We start from the raw sequence: 16,629 nt of genomic DNA on the forward strand, positions 1-16,629 counted from the left end.
CTGTGATTCACAGCTTCTATCTGTCCATCAGTTTGTGGATGATGTGATGAACTGAACTTCAAATTTGTCTTCAACTTCTTCCATAAGGTATGCTAGAAATACCTAACAAATTTGGTATCTTGATCTGAAACTATACTCTTTGTTAGACCATTTAATCTCACTTCTCTGAAAAATAACTTTGCTACATAAGCAACATCACTAGTCTTCTTGCAAGGAATAAAATGTGCAATCTTTGAAAACCTATCAACCACCATAAAAACAGAATCATACATGTGTTGTGCCCTTGGTAATCTAAGAACAAAATCCATGCTAACATCCTCCCATGGCTTTTTTGGTATACGTAATGGTTGATACAACCCTGTATTCTACTTCACTCATTTTTCCATCTAACATACTTGACAACTTTGTACAAACATTGTCACATCTTCCTATAACTATGGCCAAAAATAATTTTCAATAACCAAAGCTATAGTTTTATCTTTACCAAAATGTCTAGCCAATCATCCACTATGCTTCTCCTTGATGAGATTCTCTCTCATTAAACTTCTGGGAATGCACAACTAGCTTCCTTTGAACAATATATTATCCTAGATCATGAAATCCAACTACTTTGTCATGTCAAGTGTAATAGGTTTTGTACAAGCATTCCATCCTTCACCAAAATTAGGATCATCTGGATACAAGGTACTAAGTTCCTTAAACCCAATCACCTCTATCTGCATTTTTGTCAACAAAAGTTGCCTTCTACTAAGAGAATATACAACTTTGTTATACTTCCCACTCTTGTGTTTCAAAAAAAATGTATAACTCTACAAAAACTCAACCCATTTTAAATGCCTTTTGTTCAATTTTCCTTGACTATTCAAATATTACAAACCTCAATGATTAGTATACAAAAAAACCTGCTTGGGAATAAGATAGTGTCTCTGCTTCTTCAATGCTTGAACTATAGCATAAAATTCTTGATCATAAACAAAATATTTTATTTTTGCATCATTCAACTTCTCACTAAAATAAGCATCAAGTCTACCTTCTTGGCTTAAAACAACTCCTAATGTGGTACCAATAGCATCATAGTGTACTTGAAACACCTTGTTAAAATTAGGAAGAGCTAAAACATGTTGCTTAATAACTTTTCATTTTGATAGATTAAAACTCTTATCTTCTCTTATAGTCCATTTAAACTCTTTCCTATCTCATCTCATTGTTTTATTCAAGGGTCCACAAATACTGCTAAAACTTCTTATGAACTTTTTGTAAAATGTAGCTAGTCCATGAAAATATATTACCTATTTTGCACTCCTTGGAGTAGGCCATTCAAGGATAGCCTTCATTTTATCTGGGTCCATTTTTAGACATTCTCCTGAGACTACAAATCCCAGATACACCACCTTCTTTATAAAACTGTACTTCTTTAGGGTTATCAACAACTTTTCTTCCCTTAACTTATCAAATACATTGAAAATATGAATCAAATGCTCCTCCAATGTTTTCCTAAAGATCAGTATATCATCTAGGTAAACAATGACTAAATTACCTAGAAACTCCTTCAGTACCTCATTCATGAGCCTCATGAAAGTGCTTGGTGCACTGATTAGCCCAAAAGGCATGACTAACCACTCATACAATCCTTCCCTTGTCTTCAAAGTAGTCTTCCACTCATCACCTTCTCTAATACAAATCTGATGGTATCCACTCTTTAGATCTATCTTTGTGAAATACTTAGCTCCACTCAAATAGTCCATAATATCATCCATCCTTAGCAAAGGAATTATATACTTGATTGTGATCTTGTTGATAGTGCGAGAATCTATTCAAATCCTCCATTCTCCAATCTTCTTTGGTGCTAACACTACTGGTATAGCATATGGATTTAGACTTTCTTGAATCAACCCCCTCTACAACAACTCATGAACTTGTCTGTTTGACTCTTCACTTCGTGTTGGTGTCATTCTATGTGCCGCTTTATTTGGAAAACTAACTCCTAGAACCAAATCCATCTAGTGACTAATATTTCTCATTGGTGGCCTTTGAGAAGCTCTTTTCCATAAACAAAACATATTTTGGTAGCACTACATACCTTTTCTTCCTTATCCTTCAATGGGTTCAACTTATGTTTCACTCCATCCTTAGTTAGAGTGTAGGTATTTTCTCACCCATCGTGTACATCATGCCTATGAAATTGCCATGGCCTAACCAACAACATACGACAAATGTCCATAGGTATGATATCACATAGTACCTTATCTTGGCAGCTTCCAATCTTGAACTTCACTAAGCACTGCTCATTGACCATGACCTTATGATCATCTTGCACCTAAGCAATATGATATGGAAGTAGGTGTTTCTACCTCTTTAGCTTCAACTTGGTGACCATCATTTATGACACTATATTTTTAGTACTTCCAACATGAATGATCACATCACAACACTTATCTTCATATTTGCACCTTTTGTGAAACAAGATCCTTCTTTGTTTAGGTTCATTCTCACCACTCAACAAGACTCTTCAGTTAACAAGGATGTCTCCTCTTTTAGAATCTTCAAAATGTGAGGATCTAACATCTTCATCAACATGTGCAACTCTCAGCTGGCCTTGTATTCTTTGATCTATCCTTCCTTGGTGCTGGGTACATTCAAATTCTCTATTCCCTTCTCCATAGCAAAAACATTTCCCATAGAAGCCTCCTCTTCCAAATCCTTGTTCTGATCATGGAAATGATTGGAATTGTTTCCCCTCTGGTTCTAACTACTACTTCTAGCCTCATCCTTGTTCTTTTGAACATCATTATAACTACCGTAAGATCATCCATTAAATCTTCCACCACAAGCACTTCCACTCTTCTTATTTTCAAACTTCTTGCTCAGTTTCTCCTCACCTCTTAGGGAAAACTTGTATTCCTCCTCAATATTATTCATTCAAACCAGACTCAACTTTTCCTAAATGCTTGGCCTTAACCCATTAAGATAATGAGTGACTTTCTCCTTATCAGCTTCTATACGGTTGGTTCTAATGAGAACTTGGTAGAACTATTTGGTATACTCTTGAACAAATTTTCCTGCTTGCTTCAATCCTTGCATATTCTTCAACAAATCAATCCCATAATCAACATGAATGAATTATCACTTTAGTTTAGCTAGCATCCATTCCTATCTAATGATTTTTTCCTTTCCCTTTCTATTTCACTGCAACTAAACCTCCTACCACCAGATCTTCTCATGTCCCTTTAGTTTTTCCTTTACAAACTTCACCCTATTAGGATCTTCAATATCTTTATATTCAAAGTATTCCTCCAGTTCATTGATCCAATCGATCAACTCCTCTAGATTAAGATTTCTCAAAAATGTGGCAACTTCAAACTTAGGTCTTTTTCCAATCTTAGAGATGGCCCTAAAAAGCCTCTCTTCCTTTGGATTTAGAACTACCTCTACTCTGACATTTTCTTCTACTTCATCCTCATCCTCACTTTCATCTCTTATAGGAAGATTTATTCCTCCTTTCATTTTTCTTCCCATGCTTGCATTTTCCTTTGGAGGGCTCGAAAACCCTTATGTGTAACACCTATGACTCTTCCACCATGCTCTCTTCATGGAGGCATTTTCTTGCTTCTGCTGAAACCCTAGTGCAAACTACCTCACAATCAATGATCTGTCTACATGCTCAACCCAAACCATGGTCCTAGTGCGAACTACCTCATAATCATAAATCTATCCACACACTTAAGATCTCCCACTCCGATACCATCAGATGAAGGATGCTCCCCCTTAATATCATAAACTCATAACAAAAGAAAAGAAATAATAGCAAATACGAGAACAAAAATATGGACTTCTTATTTGTGCCACAAATGTAGTATTACATATTTCATAAGTAAAATATACTAACCCATGTGAGTGACTTCAATAAAATAATTTGCAATACAGATTTTGAACTATCACTTGGAGTTGTCTTAGACAATGTTCAAGGTTTTCGTAAATAGGCAATTTTATGCCACCCAGGGGCCAAAAAAACCTAATCAATGAAATAAAATCTTTGATCATTGCCCAAATAGTTTCAACCAAGGAATTTAAATGCATTTAGAAAATGGCAATGAAAAGGTCACCCAAATGAAAGAAGCATGTGGCCACATTACTCAATTAGATTTGAAGGTGGCACATAAAGATGATATGGTGAGGGTCACATCGATGACCAGCGGGGATGATATCTCCTTTCATTTAGCTTGGCCCTCTACTTAATGTCAACACTCATTATCCCAATTTATGAGAACCTGCCATTGGGCCACTTGCTTTCTAAGAATTAAAAATACTATCATAAGATAAACATAGAGATCTTGAGATAATCTTTGTGTTCATTATTTAGTTTCTTATTGTTAATAGAAGATATCATGAAAAATAATGTCTATGTTCAAATGAAGATATCATGGTAATCCCAACCACTAATGCAAATGAGGACCTTCAAGAGAAATTCTCCATGGAAACTTCCAGTACAATGTGAGCAATACTGGTATGTTATAGAAGATATAATGAAAAATAATGTCTATGTCCAAGATTATTTAATAAAGTTTAATGAAAAGACTTTTTGAAAGATAGATTTGAAAATTATGGATGAAACTATTCTAGATGTCCAAACTTACTACCTGATAATAATATCCAATATGGATGAAACTGTAATGCATTTTCAATAAAATTGAAGCTACCCAAAACATTCAACACATATCATATAAATGTATCGAATTACATAATGAAAGAATGGATGAAACTATTTTGCATTTTCGATGTCTCCTCATTTTTTATCATTGAAAACATGATATCTCAATGAATTATAATAATAAAACATCTTTATTTTTCATATTTGAGGTCTCACCTCTAACATGTTTTAAGTTGTGATATTGAAAAGTTGTCTTTGTTGCTTCATCACTCCAATATGTTCATTGATTGTTTTCATCTTGGCAAGTAAATCATGATATATAGGATGAAGTGTGAATTCATGAAGATATTTATGAAGTCAAGAAAATGCATATTCACTAGGTCATGTTCTTAAAATAGATATCTAGCTCTTATATTGCATTGACACAAAAAGTTCAATAGAATGCTAAATTGTGTAATCCGCCCATTAGCTAAGTAGTGAAGAAGATAAGTTGCGGGGTAAGTGCACCAAGTTGTGGTGCCAAAAGGGGGTATAAGTGCACATGTTTTTAAAAAAATCAAAAATTTCTAAACTTCGACAACAATTTGAAGATAATTATGCTCAAAATTTTAAGATATAACAAAAATAAAAGTAGTAGTCCTTTGAACCTAGTTTCTAAACCACTATTTTTTTTTTCAAAATGGTTTAGTTTTAGGTCCTCAAAATAGGGGGCCACAAAAGGTTGCACTATTTATTTAGAAAAACATAACATAGTACAAAGTATTGCCCCCCTAAAATTTTAACCTTTTTAAAAAAAATTTAATCACTCTTGTCAAGTGTTACCTAACACTGTGTAGTTTATCCTAGATTTTTTGGGTAATTTTATAATGTGCATTTTATTTATGAATTTTTTAATCAGACACTCCCAAAAATGTAAAATATTATTGTGCTCCCCCTAGGAATAATTTAAAACTAATCTAAAATCAAAACTTATTTTGTGTGAAATGGAGTCTAGTTTCTAGAAAACTAAGTTGTAGCAAAATTTGATGAATGAGCTAAAATCTATAGCCCAATTAGTACATGTTGGTTTTTGACAGAAAATGGGCATACATTCAAAAGAAATTATTGTTAAAAGGCTTCAAATAGTTCAAATAAAAAATAAATTATATGGTTATATAGCTAAAACAGAGACCTACAATGTCATGTAACTTGATTTTATTGATGTTCAAACATGAGGAAAGTTGAAGGAGAGCACATAAGAAAAATTAATCATTTTTTGTATGTTTGTAGCAAAACATGTCTCAGACCAGTTTAGAGATGCCAAACCTTTGGGTTGGATTCCCAAGGAAAAACCAAGTCTCAAGCCTTGTAGAATCCAAAGTTTTCAATAGCACATGCATGCTATATTTAAATATTTTTAAATTTAGGTCTTAATAGTGTGTACACTCTTTAGTGCATAGGCACTCTTGAATCATAAATTTCAATAGAGAGGGAAGGAGAGAGGTAGAGAGGGTAGAGAATGAGAGATATTAGAAGATGGGGAGAGAGAGAGAGAGAGAGAGAGAGAGAGAGAGAGAGAGAGAGAGAGAGAGAGAGAGAGAGAGAGAGTAGGGGATTAGAAAAGGTGGGATAGGGAGAGAAGAACAGAGAGAGAGAGTAGGAGATGGGAGTGTGTGAGAGAGAGAGAGCAGGGGATGGGAGAGAAGAGAGAGAGGGAGTCTGAGAGAGAGGGGGAGGGAGAGAGTAGGGGTGAGAGAGAGAGAGAGGGATGGGAGAGAGTGTGTGAGAGAGAGATGGGGATGGGAGAGAGAGTGTGTGTGAGAGAGTGGTGGGTGGAAAAGAGAGAGTAGGGGATGGGAGAGAGAGTGTGTGTGAGAGAGAGTAGGGGGTTGCAGAGAGAGAGTATGGGATGGGAGAGAGAGAGAGAGAGAGAGAGAGAGAGAGAGAGAGAGAGAGAGTAGAGGATGGGAGAGAGAGAGAGTAGGGGATGTGTGAGAGAGAGTAGGCAGTGGGAGAGGGAGTGGGAGAGGGAGAGGGAGAGATTAGGGGATGGAAGAGATAGTAGGGGTTGGAAGAATGAGAGAGAGAGAGTATGCAGTGGGAGAGGGAGTGGGAGAGTGAGAGAGAAGGGGGATGGGAGTGTGTGTGAGAGAGAGATAGTAGGGGATGGGAGAGGAGAGAGAGAGAGAGAGAGTAGCCCATGAGAGAGATTAGAGGATGGGGGAGAGAGAGAGTAAGAGAGTAGGAAGTGGGAGAGAGAGTGTGTGTGAGTGTGAGAGAGAGAGAGAGAGTAGGCAGTGGGAGAGGGAGCAAGAGAGGGAAAGAAGAGAGAGAGAGAGAGAGAGAGAGAGAGAGAGAGAGAGAGAGAGAGAGAGTAGGGGATGGGAGAGGAGAGAGAGAGAGTAGGGGTTGGGAGAGAGAGAGAGAGAGAGAGAGAGAGAGAGAGAGAGAGAGAGAGAGAGAGAGTTAGGGTGGGAGAATGAGAGAGAGAAAGTAGGGGATGGGGGAGAAAGAGTGAGAGAGAGGAGGTAGTGGGAGAGGGAGTGGGAGAGGGAGAGAAAGAGAGAGAGGGGGCAATGAGTGTGTGTGTTTGTGAGAGAGAGAGAGAGATAGATTAGGAAATGGGAGAGGAGAGAGAGAGAGAGAGAGAGAGAGAGAGAGAGAGAGAGAGAGAGAGAGAGAGAGAGAGAGTAGGGGATGGGAGAGAGAGTGTGTGAGAGAGAGTAGGGGGTGGGTGAATGAGATAGAGTAGAGGATGGGAGAGAGACAGTGAGAGAGAGAGTAGGACATGGAAGTGGGATAGGGAGAGGAAGATAGATAGATGGAGAGAGTAGTGAGAGAGAGAGAGAGAGAGAGAGGGAGGGAGAGAGAGAGAGAGAGTAGGAAACCATACAAATCATCATCATGCTAAGGAAGAAACCAAAAACTCAAACAACAAAAGATAGGGAGAGAGAGAAGGCAATTAAAAGAGATAAAATGAAGCTTCTATGTGAACAAAGAAAATTGCAAAACAATAATGAACAATTGTCGTTTCAAGAGAAACAAGAAGCACTGATACAAAGAAACAAAGAGGAAGAATTGGAAAGTCAAAGAGAACCACTGAGACTATTATGCTCAAGAAGACAATTAAATTGTCAAGCTAAATCGTCTTCCAATGTTGGAGTCATAACATCATCTCATGTTGAAGAGATGCTAATTTATACATCCAACAATATACACACTCCATCATGTCATGTTCAAGGAACAACACCAACATATCAAGTAGGTGATATTCCATCTTTTGCATCTGATTGCCAAGGCACATCATCTTCAATTCAAGTTACACAAAACACTCAATGTTATGTTGATGTTCAAAATGTTGAGGGAATGGAAGAGATTATAACACCTCCTATAATTCATTTTAGAAGACCAAAATATTTGATTGTTATTGATACTAACATTCTAAAATCAATGCCTAATAAGATTAGCAATCATACTTGTCAAAGAAAAGTTAATCATGTGTGGAGATTATTCTTTGAAGAATTAAATATTATAGGTCATTGCCAATTATTTTTGAAATAATAAGAAATTTGAAATTTAGGCCTATAATGAAGATTCTTGGGCTAAGAACAATCAACGATTCAAATGAAAAAAACATTGTAAAGAATCTAATGAGTGCTTATGACAAAGTGGATTCTAAATCAAATACCAAAGATAGTAATATCATAAGACGAGTACTTACATTGACAATAGTAAGTACCCAAATGAAGAAAGATCGACTCATGAGAAAGACAAGCAAAACATTGAAAATTGGTAGAGGTACTCTAAGGAGAGCCATGCTAAGCTATGAGAGATTGGAAGATCCAACAAAAAATGTGTTATGAACATTTAGTGGTAAACTACTACAAAAGGATAAATAAATTAGTGAAGCTTCAAAATCATCAATCAAATACTTTTGGACAAATAATACACATGTTTCCCCTAATCAAAGAGATGTTGTAAGAAGGAGGATTGGTAGCCAAAATCACAACCCACGTGCAAAACATTTTTTGGTCACAACTCAGACATAATTTTTGGTGAAATTTATTTGTATGTATCCTCAAATTTGAATAAGTCAAAGATTTTTTGAGATGGGTAAACCTTTTTATTTGAAGATAAATCACACACACACAACATGTTGTTGTAGGATACATATTGAATTTTCTAACCATTTTGATATTTTTAGGCATATATGTGTGTTTTTGCATTCTAGGATTATTTTTGCAGGATTGTGACATGAATGAGCCACCTAGATCTTCAAGGGAATTCATATCCAATATTTTATGTGAAATAGGGGATGGCCGAAAATTTTACAAGACATAATGCTTGGATGGTACTTTCCTATTTTGTGGTTCTTTGCAAATTTTATCAACTTGTGAACATATAGATAATACACATGCAATTGAAAACAAAACAATAGATTATGGAAAATATAAGACATCAACATATTGTCTAAAAGATGGGAAACAAGGTAAAAGATGTTATTTATTAATTGAAAAGATTCTAGTGTATGAGTTCATGAAGATTTTTTGTGAAAAAATTATTTATGACTATGCAAGGCATACACATAGAGCTCAATGGCTAGATTTGCAATTGAAGTTGTGCAAGGATACATTTCCACTAGATACCATTGTTTTAATTGTAGACTTCACAGAGAACTACAAACTACAACCACAAAATGAGGTGCAAGGAAAGTATTATACTTCTCAATGGTTTTCCATATTTTTTCACATAACATTCATGCATTCACCTAAAAGTATAGAGGATGATAGGAAGATTTTGAGAGAGTACCATTTTTAAATTAGTGATGATTGATCACATTCTACAAAGTTTGTACATGGTTTCTTTCAAATATTTTACGTACATTTGGCCAACATGGGCATACCATATCATCAGCACATTATTTGATCATACAATTGCGCATCACAATTCAAGAATGCACGGATGTTCTATTGGTTGATTAGGATGCACAAGTTGTCTAGAATTCAATATATGTGGAATTCCATAGAGGCTAGTCATGGAAAGGGAGAGCATGATAATGGTCCAATGCAAAATCCATTGTCCAATGGTGTAATACTATAATGGGTTCAGGTAAGGAAGGTGAGTTTATAGTTCATAGATTTTTTTAGTTGATATATAATACTAAATTTGCACCATATGAAGATTATTCCACAATAATAAGGTCAAGTGAGTTGTGCTCTTTTAGAAGCTCTAATGCTGGTTCATGGAGTATTTTCACATGAAAAATGGAATTCTATTGTCCATCATGTGCACAAAAAAATTAGGATGAGTGTAAGTCGACTAAATGGGTGGACAAATGGGATATACAGGTTTTGAGCCCAATTGACACCTATTGTCCCTCGCAAGCATTGGGAATGGTAGAGATAGATTTATCCATTGACTTTCATTGCTTGTTTAATATAGTGAAACTTGGTAATATAGTTGTTTTGTTAAGATCATTAATATATTTCAATGAGAACTTTTAGGGATCATGCCTAGCTTGAGTATCCTAGCCTCGCAAGTCCTATAAATGCAAGGCTATTGATGAATAGGCATTTCTAATTTTAACATTTGTGGTGTTGGAATGAAGTGTGTGACCAAATTATTTTCCTACTAATGAGCCAATTTGAGGCTTCACTTCACATTGCTCCATGGATAATTCTATAGTGCACTTGTGACTTCTCTATCTAAAAATTTTGTGTCTATGTACATGTGCACTCTTTCCTAATAGTTGTAGATTTTGTCTCTTCATCCTAAGTAATTGGCATACCCTAGATGGCACTAAGATAACCATTTTCTTCTAAAATGTAGTTTTCTCTTAGATTAATCTCTCTATTAAGAAAGTTTTGTATATCTTCCTCTATATCTTTAATAGATGTAGTTGTAATTCCTCTGTATATATTCCTTTGTATATTAAGCTTTCGTCTATAGGAATGAGAAGGCATGGGGAGTTAGGCCAACTATTGGTCACTATATTAAAAATTTAGTTCCTTGTCATGCAACTAATGGGAATCATTTCTATCTTATTTTTAAATTGGGTACCTCATTTGTCTTGAAAGTATAATATTTATTGCTTTCAATGTCTTCAAAATAACTATAGTTGATAGCCAATTGCTTATGAATCACCTTTAAATATTCATCAGAAACTAAGGTATTTGGTTACCTAATAGATTCTAGAAATCTTAAATAGAATCATAGAATAGTCCTAGATGGACCCAATTGACCTAAATATGTAAAGAGCAAAAATTTCTCAAAAGTTGCAATGTTGCTCAAAAAGTCATTAAATGCCATATGGTAGGGATCTTTGATGAGGAATATCTCATAGATCATGCAAGGTATGGATGTGATTATAGGTGCTACAGGACCATGTTATAGAGACCTAAAATAACCTCTCTAACTTTTTGGAGATCTTATTCCATTTTGATTTTGTGGCCCCATCTTGGGTGATACTAAAACTTGTAGCGTTGGCTAGTACAAAGTTGCCAACTATCGAATCTCTCTCACCGTTCATTGTAGAATCAAAATATCTATTCCATTAGCTATGGGTGGCTAGGTAAACCCTAGCCCCAAGCTCCTCCCATCTCATTGAGCACTCAAACTTTCTTGGGCATGCCAAACAGAATCATCCCTAAGAGTCACTAAATGCCACATGGTATTGATCTTTGACGGGTCATATCTCAGAGCTTGTGTGAGATATAGATGTGATTCAAAGTGGTATAGGACCATGTTATTGATACCTACTATAAAATCTCTCACTTTTTGGATATTTTATTTTGGTTAGATTTTGCAGCCCCATCTTAGGTGATGTGGAAACTTGTAGTTTTGGCTAGTATGAAGTTGTCAACTACTAAATCTCTCACACCATTCATCATGGGATTGAAATGTCTATTTCATTAGCTTTGGGTGTCTAAGTAAACCCTAGCCCCAAGATCTTCCCATCCCATTGAGCACTCAAACATTCTCCAGAATGCTGAACCAAATCATCCCTAAGAGTCACTAAATGTTCTAGGGCAGCAATCTTTGATGGGACATATCTTGGAGCTCATGTGAGGTAAGGATGCAATTCTATGTGCTATAAGAAAATGTTACAAAGACCTTAAATAATATCTCTCACTTTTTGGAGATCTTATTCCATTTTGATTTTGTAGCCCCATCTTGGATGATGCTGAAACTTGTAGTGTTGGCCAATACAAAGTTGCCAATTGTCAAATCTCTCTCACCATTCATCGTGGGATGAAACTATCTATTTTGTTAACTTCGAGTGGCTAGGTAAACCCTAGCCCCAAGCTCCTCCTATCCCATCAAGCACTCAAACATTCTTGGGCACATTGAATAGAATCGTCCCTATGAGTCACTAAATGCCATAATGCAATGACCTTCGACAAGGTATATCTTAGAGCTCGTGCAAGGTATGGATGTAATTTTGAGTGGTACAAGACCATGTTATGGAGGCTTACAATACTCTCTCTCACTTTTATGAGATCTTACTTTGTTTAAATTTTGTGGCGCATCTCAGGAAATGTTGAAACTTTTAGTGTTGGCTAGTACAAAGTTGCCAACTGTTGAATCTCTCTCATCATTCATTGTGGGATCAAACTATCTATTTTGTTAGCTCTAGTGGTTCATTGAACCCTAGCCCCAAGATCTTCCCATCACCTTGGGCACTCAAACATTCTTAGGCACACTAAACTCAATCATCCCTCAGAGTGACTAAATGTCATAGGGTAGTGATATTTGATAGGGCATATCTCAGAGCTCATGTGAGGTATCAATGTGATTCTGAGTACTACGAGACCGTCTTATAGAGACCTAAAATAACCTCAATTTTTGGAGATCTTATTCTATTTTGATTTTGTAGCCCCATCTCGGGTGATGCTAAAAATTGTTGTGTTGGCTAGTACAAAGTTGCTAACTACTAAATCTCTCTCACCATTCATCATGGGATCAAATTGTCTATTTCATTAGCTCTAGGTGGCTAGGCAAAGCCTATCCTCAAGGTCCTCCCATCTCATTGAGCACTCAAGCATGGCAAACTAAATTGTCCCTAAGAGTCACTAAATGCCATAGGACAATGATCTTTGATAGGGCATATCTCGGAGCTTGTGTGAGATATGGATGTGATTCCTAGTGCTCTAGGACCGTGTTGCAAAGACTTACAATAACTTCTCTCTCTTTTTAGAGATTGGATTTTTTTATTTTTTTGTGTCCCCATCTTGTGTTATGTTGAAACTTGTAGTGTTGGCTAGTACAAATTTGCCAACAACCAAATCTCTCTCACCTTTTGTTGTGGAATCAAACTATCTATTCTATTAGCTTTGGGTGGCCAAGTAAATCCTAGGCCCAAGCTCCTCCCATCTTATTGAGTGCTCAAACATTCTCGGGCATGCTGAATTGAATCATCCCTAAGAGTCACAAAATGCAAAAGTGTAGCAATATTTGATGGGACATATCTTAGAGCTCATGCAAGGTATGGATGTGATTTTAGGTTCTATAGGATCATGTGGTAGAGACCTACAATAAATGCTCTCTCTTTTTGGAGATATTATTCCATTTTAACTTTGGGGCCCCATCTCGGGTGATGCTAAAACTTGTAGTGTTGGCTAGCACAAAGTTGCCAACTATCAAATCTCTCTCACCATTCATCATGGGATTGAACTGTCTATTTTCTTACCTTGGAGTCACCAAGTAAACCCTAGCCCCAAGCTCCTCATGTCATGCTGAGTGCTCAAACATTCTTGGGCATGCCAAACCAAATCATCCCTAAGAGTCACTAAATTCCATAGGGCAGTGATCTTTGACAAGGCATATCTCAAAGCTCGTGTGAGGTATGGATGCAATTCCCAATGTTAAAAGACCTTGTTTTGGAGACCTATAATAACCTCTCTCACTTTCTAGAGATTGAATTTTTATTTTTATTTTTGCAACCCCATCTCAGGTGATACTAAAACTTATAGTATAAGCTAGTACAAGGTTGCCAATTGTTGAATCTCTCTCACCATTCATCATGAGATCAAACTGTCTATTATGTTTTCTTTTGGTAGATAGGTAAACCCTAGCCCCAAGCTCCTCCCATCCTATTGAGTGCTCAAAAATTCTCTAGTATGCTAAATCAAATCATCCCTAAGAGTCACTAAATGCCATAGCGTAACAATTTTTGATGGTGGCAACTAGATATGTCATCTCATCCAATGATGGAGACTCATGATAGAAGGTAAAGGGGTGATAATACACCTCATTTTTAACATATTATTTTTTAAAGATAATAAGGTAATCCTAGTTTGTAAGGTCAAGGAACTGGAGGTCACCTATAAACCCAAGTTGCCTTAGTCCTAAAGATTTTTCTTGTTGTGTTGTTTTTGTTAATAAGTTGACTCAATAAGTGTTTTGAGAGTCATTACACCTTATATAGGTCCTATGTGTTACCAAAAACCACTTGGTTAAGTTCTTGGAAGAGTTAGTACAAAAATTGTATTTTGCAATAAAAGTTGCTAACAATTTTTTGGCAATTTTAGCAAGTTTTCAAAAAATGTTGAAATTAACCTCATAACTAATCAAACCAACTGGTAATCAGTTGGAATGGATGTCAAATGATGAAAATACCCTATATGAATTTAGAGGAGGCATAAGGTATTGGTGATTATTAAGTTCTTTTTATATGGCAAGGAATTATTGCTGATGTTAAACTTGTATATACGATCATTGAGTTATTGTCAAATATCATTACTTCCTATTTAGAATAGAAAACTCATACTTTGTTAGAATGAAACACCACTTTAGTTGCATGTTATCACTAAATGGAGTTAATGGAAGATGTTGAGGATCTTCTTAGTTGTCTTAATAGCCATATCATGGGTTTGAAACATAATCACTTCCCTTTGTGAAGAGTTGTCCAAATATTAGTAAATTACATGTTGTTGCAAAGAAAATAGAGTCATAGGATGTTGGAAGATTGTTTTCACTCATAGGATGTTGAAGAATCTCTTGGAAGGATGGAATAGATGACAGATAGAAGTTTGTGAGAGAGTTATTAGGTGTTCCTTGAAGTGTCTAAGGTCTTAGTTTGAAGTAAGAAGTTGATTATGATGCATTTCTCAAATTTTCTCATTTTTCCCTTATTGCTTCCGAAGTCTTCAATAGGGAAAGTGATCAAGTAGTTTTGTGAATTTGGGTAGAAGTTTGTCCAATGTAACCAAGCTGGAAAGAGTCTTTGTGAAGACACTTAAGAAGGTGGGAAAGGTAGTTTTCCTTAAAAGTGTTCTTGTTGGGAATCCACTAGCTTTTGGTGCGAGCACTCTGCATCATTTTGGATGCAAATTACATTAAAATGAAATACATGAAACGTAATTAAAATGTAAACAATAAAAGCAAGATATATATTATGATAACCAATAATGTCATAAGTCTAATAATGTCATGCATCAAATATATGTCATCCATCAAATATAAAATGTCATAGATATATGAAATGTATATTGAATATGTCCACTAACATAAAATCCAACATATATGTTCACTAATGCCTATACATGTGTGTCTATCCCTATATCTTCTCCTTCCCATGAGGGGAAGGAAACAAATCCCTAGAGGCCTTTGGTTGTTGTGTGTGATAACATAATATATTGATGATCTACTTTGAGATTACAAAATGATTGAATACACTTAGAAAGTTTAGAAGAAAAAAGGTTGGATAAAGTTTATTTGCTAAGCTTGACCAAGTCGATAGAAGGTGCCAAGAAAAGTTAGTGCAATCCAAGCAAAAAGTTAGTTTGAGCTAAGTGAAAGTAATTTCTAGTGGATGCCAAGCAAATTTAGTAGGTGCCAACCAAGATAGTAGATGTCGAGTAATTTTTAGTTGATGCCAAGTACCAGTAAAATCTAGTTGATGTTGGGTAATTTTACAATAGATGTTGAGCAACATAGTATGTGTTGAGCATCAATAAATTGATAATGTCGAGCTACTACATTATGAAAAAGATAAAGATTCACTAAATAAAAATTGATGGTTTTGTTTCTTGGAACTTGTGGATTAGGAGGAAGATAAGATTGATGAGATGGAGACATAGAATCTTATGTAAACCATTTTGGAGGCAAATTCAAATCAATTCTAGGAGAAGTTTCTAGAGAATACAAAATATGGGGTAGATACATTGTATCTTACCTAATCCATCAAAAACCCTAAGTTTTGAGAAGGATAATGAGTGGGAAAAGAGTTATAATTTCCTATATGTAGGGATGTCTAGTCATGAAGCATAGAGGTTAGAAAGTTTTGGAAGAAAATATCTAACAAGGAAAAGGAAGAGGGTTTGTTTCATCAAGTGATCCACAAGAAGTCTGCAATGGTGAGCTAAGCAAGAAGGCTTAAAGAGGATGAATGCTAAAGGGTGAACAAGTTGTCAGAGCTACAAATATTGGAAGCCAAGTAGAGTTGAGGACTAAATAGTGATCTATAATCTACAAGTAAGATTGTAAGTTGTATAAGATCAAAGCTCTACCATTGTTTTCTAACAATTGTATTAGATTAGGGTAAATCCTTTGGAGAAAGGTTGACTTAACAGTAATTAGAAAATCCTTTAATTAGGTGGCATTCCAAGTGAATTTCCTAAAGTCCTCTAATAAGGCTCACTTTTAATAGGATGATTGAAATTCCTTAACCAGATCACATTTAACAATGTGTGTTGTAACCTTTAATAAGGCATCACTTTAGAAGAGTGAAAACGTAGCATGTTACTAGTGTTTTTTTCCCAAATTGGGTTTCCATGTTAAATCATAGTGCCAAATTTGTTGATGGATATGTTGTGTTTTATGCTTTATACTTTTGCATGTTGATGTTACATTAACACATCAATTTTAGTTGACACACAATGAATGCATCTATGATTGAGAAAGTTTTTAAGGGTTTACTAAATTAGAGTGCAGTTTCTTAAGAGGATTAGTCATAAGGTACTAAAAGCATAAAGATGAAGATGTCAAAAAGAGAGGTACCC

The sequence above is a fragment of the Cupressus sempervirens genome, chromosome 3 (assembly GCF_028749045.1).
Source record: "Cupressus sempervirens isolate cs-2001-9-10 chromosome 3, ASM2874904v1, whole genome shotgun sequence".
NCBI classification, from domain to species: domain Eukaryota; kingdom Viridiplantae; phylum Streptophyta; class Pinopsida; order Cupressales; family Cupressaceae; genus Cupressus; species Cupressus sempervirens.